Source organism: Quercus lobata, chromosome 5 (assembly GCF_001633185.2).
Source record: "Quercus lobata isolate SW786 chromosome 5, ValleyOak3.0 Primary Assembly, whole genome shotgun sequence".
Lineage (NCBI taxonomy): Eukaryota > Viridiplantae > Streptophyta > Magnoliopsida > Fagales > Fagaceae > Quercus > Quercus lobata.
The window spans coordinates 62,609,027-62,616,591 of NC_044908.1; the positions used below are offsets into that span (position 1 = coordinate 62,609,027).

The window sequence follows — 7,565 nt, forward strand, 5'->3', positions numbered from 1 at the left end:
TTCTCATCCACATCCTTTCTTTCTTTCCAACAACATTTATCACCTTTTTTATTTTTTATTTTTTATTTTTATTTTATTTTTATGTATCTACAATGTAAATCTACATTGCAAGTTCAATGTAAACATATATATTAATGTGAAATATGTGGATTTCATTCTATTAAAGAAAAATTTGGGTTCAACAAGTCAACAAAGGAAAGACCGTAGAAACAAAAGAACATTATAAATATATCATAGTTGGTTTTGGATTAGTCATACTATATTATCAATTAAAAATGAATGTTAGTAGAACAAAAATGCAAAAATTTAATAATTAATTTTGCATCTAAAAAAATAGAGAATAATGTTTAAGTAATGTGGGAACGTGTCTCCGCATTAAGCAGTTTTTGTCCGCTTTGGGGAGCCAGTCCCTCACGGTTTTGTCACGAAGGGGTGGGATTGAATCCCTTCTTCATTGATGATTAAGCATCCCTTCTTCGAGAATTGGACAGGGAAATCCTCATCACATATTTGAGTGATGCTCAAAAGATTTGCCTTCAGCCCTTTGATGTATAATACATCTTTCAACAGAGGTAATCCAGGTATCTCAATAGTCCCTTTACCGAGAACTTGAGCATGACTTCCATCACCAAAAGTCACATAATCACCAACCTTCTCTTTGAGTGTCTTAAACAGTGATTTATCTCCTGTCATGTGACGAGAACACCTGCTGTCAAGATACCATAAGTATGAATTAAATACCTTTAATGAGGTATGCACAAATAAGCTCGCATGAGACAAACATTCTTGGCCTTCAAACAAAATTTTATCTTCAGTTTTCATGCTTCTGTTAAATTGACATTTCATTTTCAGATTATCAATCTTCTCACACAACATTCTATTTTTTCTTTTGTACTTCTTAATCAAAGATTTAGATTCAGATATGCTATTGTGTAAGATGTGATTCTTATTTTCAAAATATTTCAGCATGTGAACAAATATCCTAGCATGTTTCTTTGTTTTTAATATCTCTAAGAGTTCATTGTTAGGACACCCTTCAAACATACTCATAGAGTCATTATTACAAACACTTAAACCACAATTCAGCATGACCTTTTCCATAACAGCATCCATAACAAAGGGGTCTAGGATCGCACTTAGGTAATTAAACCACAACAAATGCACCCGCTCTGATACCAATTGAAAGTTCAAATAGTGTATAAAACACCCTTGAACGTTTAGACCCCCCAATTACAAAATAACCAATTCAAGCTTTATGACAAACAACTAGTGTGCGGAAAATGAACAAAAACTATAAACAAAATTGGTAAACAATCTAAACCAATTAAAATCACAATCACAGCAGATAATAAAAGGTAAAGATAAAAGGGAAGGAAGATGCAAACATAAGGACAACACTCGATATGTTATCGAAGAGGAAATCGAAGCCCTCGGCGTAAAACCTCTTTGCCGCCCTCCAAGCGGTAAGTAATCCACTATAAAATATAGTTGGGATATATGAACAGTAATAGACCCTCTAAGCCTAATCTACCCAGTGTACCTAAGCTCTCCAAGCTTCTTGCTCCAACAAGGTTGCGCCGAACCTATTTCTTTTCTAGCTTCCCGGATTCCGCTACTTGACCATAGCATCAACCAATGTAGATTGGTTCCTTCCTAACTGCTTCCCAGAACACCAAATAGTCCTCTCACAGTAATGGATATGGTGAGAACAGGTTTTGGTAAAAGACCTCTTAAGGGTTTAATAATGGAGAGGAAGAAAGTTGAGGAATTTGAAGAGACTTTTATGTAAAGATTGTAGATGAATCAATCTTGTTTTACTCTAGGGTTTCTCTCTCAAAATTCTCTCTGGAAACTCTCTTTCTTTTGTGGGTATAAGGGGTATTTATACTGGGGTGAGAATGGAATATGAAGAGTCAGGTTTTTCAAAACAAGGGTGGCTCACGGCTTGGCCTCGCAGCTTGACTGAGTCGCGAGATCCAGCCACGCGATAGCAGAACGACCAGTTGTCCTATTTTGTTCTGTAGTGCTCCAGCTAGCATGATGCTTCAACTTCTGGCATGCTTGGCATGTGTGCTGCTTCTGGCGGCTTGAAACCGCGAGTCACCCGCGAGATCAAGTCGCGAGTCTCTGTTTTCTTGCACACTCTTGAGCATTTCAATACTCTATCTCACTCACTACCCTTACAACAATCCCACCTAAATACAGGGTTACTAAATGCTGAAATACAAGTAAATTTGACACGGAACAAAGCCAACAAAATGGTTGATTAAATTCAACCTTACAGTGTTTGTGGCAGAGCCAAATTCTAAACAAATGCAACATAGCAAGACTAGAAGAGCTGACATGCTTGTATTTTGAACACGTGTTCAATGCTATGAATGAAAATTTTAGATGCCAGGAACACCATTAAGTCATTGCCTCTTTTCAAACTTCTCTTGCACAGAAATATCTCTTTAAGAGCTGCATACTTGGAATTTCCATTATTCAACGCAGCCCATATTGACTAAAATGTGAAATATTTGAAATTGGATACCCAATGGGTTGCAATCACACACAAGATCACCATCACGGGCTTGTGGAAAAACTCACATACTTCTTAACATTTCAGCATCAAACAACGCAATGGCTCCATGAAAGTCATGAGGAACCGTACATGCAGGTAATGAATTCCATCTCTAGGAAGTTAGTTGAATTATTTTCCTGTTATTTTTACATTTTTTTTATTAGATTTTCCATAGAAAGTATCATTTAGCTGAAATGAAAATAAATCATAAAAGTTAGGCTAAGTATTCTATCACATTCCTTCATATCTATTATTTCATACACATATCCACAATTAATGCTAAAATGTACACATTTCAAAAAATAAAAGAAAAAAAAATCCACATTCAAAATATAAAAATGGGGGTGAAAATATAGATGTAAAAAAGTGGATGAAAAGGAATAAAAGCCGAAAAAGTTGTGAATCATAAAATGTACAAAATTTGATGCTGTTGGGCGTGTCATTGTACATTGCACTGGCACCATTGGTCCAGCCCACATGGTGAAGGCCCAATTGTTTGGACGTGTCATTTTTAGCGCAGATTTGGTCTCATATTTCAAATAGAACTAGTCGTTAACCCGTGCGATGCACGGGATAGTTGGTTAAATAACAATTACAAATAATCACACAAAGAGCGCAAAATATGTTCTTTGATTATAAATTTAGGGTGTTTCACATAACACATAAAGTCACACCTTGGTTTCTGTATGTCGATGAAAAAATTATAGCCAACATTCCAATAGCTCATACACAAATTTGGGCATAATATGAATTCACATAATGCTCAATTGCAAATCAATTTATAGTCTACCACCAATATAAATCATATAAAAAAATTTATTGATAAAATGAATACTTAAATGTATAAATAATCTCATGACAACATTAGCAAGACCATGCATTTGTTGCCAGGGAATAATATGCCACATAAACACATGGGGCCCTATCCCACTATCTCTTATAAGAAGCAACTCATAAACACAATATTCAAAACTTTGAAAAGAAACAGCTAACAAATAGTCTAAGTATCTCTGCTTATCTACTCTTTATGGCCCCCAATTTTGATTATGCTGGCTTCTTGGAAACTATTGAGGAGATCATTTACAGCAACATATATTTGTGTCAAATACATCTAATTTCCTTTAGATACATCTTAAGTACATGCAAATGCCTATATGTTTGAAAGAGTGTCTATTTGAAAGGAATCAAACGAAATGCCTATATACTTCAGTTTCAACTATCTCTATAAACAATTAAAACCAAATTTCATAAACTCTTTGGATACATCTTAAGTAAGACATACAATCAATTTCAAAAACACCAAATGTTGGGTTGAAAGTAATACAAAATTATTCGAAGTAGTGCTATTAGGGTCAGCCAAGCCACTCTCTATGGAAAAAATTTAAAATATTGCATTTAAATAGAGACAATGCAATAATGTATTAATAGCTATTTCTATGAGCAAGAAAATAAAAAATATTTGAAGCAATTGCTTGAAATCATTTAAGTACATGCCATCAATGAAGTTGCTTGAAATCATTTTAAGTACATACCATCAATGAAGCTACAACTTTAACATTGTTCATAACATTATTTTATTATTTGTAGCACATAATGTGGGCATGTATGATAACGACTTCTATAGAATAGAAAGTGAAACAGAGATGACATTCGAGTTGATCAAATAGATGTCAAGAGGTATTTTGATGTGCAGAATGATAAGAGAACTAATTCTCACATTAATGGCTTTTGCAAGGTTTTTTATTTTTGGTGGTAATGTAGGAAGGGGATAAGTGGAGTGGCCTGAAGATTTGGAATTGCTACTACACTTTTTACATTGGAATTTACAATATAAAGTTATAAACTAAGAACTTTCCTATATATTATTGTGAGTGAAGTGGATAATGTTTCTCAGAAATTCATACTGGGTACTTGTGTTACAGCATATCACAAAACATGCTGAACCGGAGTATCTGAAATTTCAACTTCTTCAGTAGTATTTCTCATCTCTCTTCAATGGCTTCCACCCTCCCTCTTCACCATCCCACCCACTGGTTCCTCTCCACTCCTAAGGTTTCAACACTCTCTCTCTCTCTCTCTGTATTTATTTAGCTTGTTTTCTCTATCTAATTTTAGAAATTATGTAAAGCAGTTGAAGAGTTTCCACCATGGTTGGTCACCACCGTGACCTAGTTGCTCTTTTCTTGCTGACACCCAAAATCAGATTAGACCCATTAGAGTGAACACTGAGATTTCTCAATATCCCATATTCCAACCTCCCCAAGTTGAAGAAGAATCATCCTCTGAGGTAAACATCACTCACTTTTATTTCTTCATTTACTTGCTGTTTAATTTCTGAGAAAACTTAGGGACAAGAAAGTTGAATTTGTGAGCGCCAATATTGCATTGTTTTTAGCTCACATTATTTGCACCACCAGTGAATTTTCACGTTCATTGCAAACCAAGAACATATGCTATTCAACAATGACAAAGCCTTAGTCATAAAATTTTTGGGTTAGTGACTAAATTTTATGCTGACAGACCCCTCATTTTTTCGGGTTAGGACTGGTTATGAACAAAATATATGACACTAAGCAGAGACACAGGTTGAGTTGAGACAAAGAACATATTTTATTGAAAAATTCGGTGTTTTTCTTTACATCTGTTTAGTTTTCCCCAATTTTCTATAAAAAAACAATAGTGCAGTTGTTTAGATATTTTGTTTTGATCATACCCTTTTGATGTCTGGGTTTTTCTTCATCTGTTATTTCATTGCTAAACATGTGATTTTGTATTTCACATAGTTGGAGTCAGCAGACCCTGATTTTTATAAGATAGGGTATGTAAGGAGCATGAGAGCTTATGGAGTAGACTTTAAAGAAGGGCCAGAACAGGTGAAAATATTTAGCAGGCATAACCTAACCTCACATACTAATTAAATCAATTACTTATTACTTCACAACTCATAGACAGTTCATTGAAGCATTTCATCAAACATATAATTTGCATTCCACAAACGAAAATAGAAATAGAGAATAAAGACAAACCCAAAACAAATATTTCAGTCATATAGCAATATTCAACAATACCCACAAAAAGAAATTTTGATTTTTGGGGTTATACCATCCTCCTTTCCTCTCATCCTAATAATTCCAATTCTCCAACACTACCAACCATGAACGGTTAAATAAATTAAAAAAAAAAAATCTCAAGAAAATTCCAAAACCTGCTTCAGAGGCTGCGTTAGATTGCTCATAGCTTCCTCGATGACATCGGCGGCATCTGAGTTTTGGGTTTTTGGGTTTTGATTTTGGGGAAGGAGAGGGTTTTTGCTCATAGCTTCCTCGATGACACCAGCGGCATCTGAGTTTTGGGTTTTTGGGTTTTGATTTTGAGGAAGGATAGGGTTTTGATTTTCGGGGAAGGAGAGGGTTGCATGAAAGAATCTGAAAAGAAAGTGGAGGGCATCGGGTATTTTGGGAGAAAAAAAGAGTACCAGATTTAGAAAAAATATATATATATATTACCGTAGTGGTTTAGGCGGCCTGATGTTGATGAGCGACTGGCTTGCCGGTGGATGATAGTCTGACATTCTGACGATTCTTTCTCAATCTCCTTTTTTCTGTCTCTGTTATGAGGAAGAAGATGTTTTGGTGAAAGAAAGGGTAGCGCATCGTGAAAGAGAAGGCAGAGCATCGGGGGTTTTAGAAAGGTTTTATTATATTTTTATTTTTATTTTTATTTTTTAATATTATGCTGATGTGGAAAATTGTGGGAGCTTCAAAAGTTTCGGTTTTTTATATATATATAGATTAGGAGAAGGCAATGATATAGTACAAGTTGCCAAGAGGAAGGAAAAAAAAAAAAAAAAATTAAGTGTAGTGTTTACGTGAGAGCTAAAAAATAGTAAATTTTCTTTAATCATGAGATATATACAGATTGATTAAAATTGTTAATCAATTTTCTTAATTCATATGAGACTAGATTTGGACCATTAGATGTCATGACATATTAGGTTTCTATCTCAATTTATTTCAGAGAATTTGTACGTTTTTAGACCCCTTAACAAAAGTTGTTTAACCTAGTTATTTAGCCAAGTGATTACTTAGATAAATTATTCAGTTCTAGGTTAACACAATAAAATCATATCATGTAAATAGTGTAGAAATATAAAGAACACAACGATATGATAACCTAGTAAAACCTAAACGGTAAAAAACCTGGGGATGATTTAACTTAACCATCCTCAAGATAAAACAGATCCACTATGAAAGAATTGAAGTTTTTACAATAGAACTTAGACCACTAACATCCTATTGCTATCTCGAGTAGAAAACTTGCTACCACAACCACGTGATAGCTCTGAGTCCATGGACTACTTCTTTCTTTGATCTGTAGCAACTACAAGTTCTCTTACTTGTGACTTTAAGACTCCACTCAAAGGTTTCAAATCTTCTTTAAATTTCTTTATTCAGCAACTGAAGAGATCATCAAGTTCTTGACACGAATCTTGATCTTGACAACTCTTTAAGTGTGTATGAAGGTAAACACCTCTAGATCTCACAGAAAATTCAACACACAACTCTCCAAAGACTTCTCAAATATAGTTAGGCTTTTTCCTTTTATACTTGAAGTAAAACACTTAACCCGACACGTCATATGGATTTAGGCTGAATTGGAAATTCTGCAGAAAATTAAATTTGCATGAGTTTCAATCGATCGAGTCTAATTTTCGATCGATCAAGCCTTGTAGATTTTGTCCAATAACTTCTGCAATCACTCGATTTCAATTTTGCAATTAAACACACTTTGAGCAAGCCTAAACCTAGACTCTATGTTTTGATCATGGTTTGCCAACATAATACAAATTGAAGTTCTAATACATTAGTTCCTAAAGTCTTAAAACCCAACATAGCACGCAAGGAAGAGTTGCTCGATGAAGATGGTGGAGGATCCATGGTAGTTGTGGGGTCTACATACACCTCAGTAGAAGGATCACCAGAAGGAGGAGGTCGAGATACAT

At 34.7% G+C, this 7,565-nt stretch overlaps 1 long non-coding RNA gene across 2 annotated transcripts; it reads left to right on the top strand.

Annotated features, from left to right (window-relative positions):
• The first annotated feature begins 4,487 nt into the window (after positions 1–4,487).
• On the top strand, positions 4,488–5,432 carry LOC115988797. Of its 2 annotated transcripts, none has more exons than XR_004091652.1 (3): positions 4,488–4,615; positions 4,692–4,850; positions 5,347–5,432. It is a non-coding gene; the product is annotated as an uncharacterized LOC115988797 (long non-coding RNA). The 2 variants fall into 2 exon arrangements; XR_004091651.1 differs by having other exon boundaries at positions 4,489–4,615; positions 4,695–4,850.
• Positions 5,433–7,565: the final 2,133 nt, after the last annotated feature.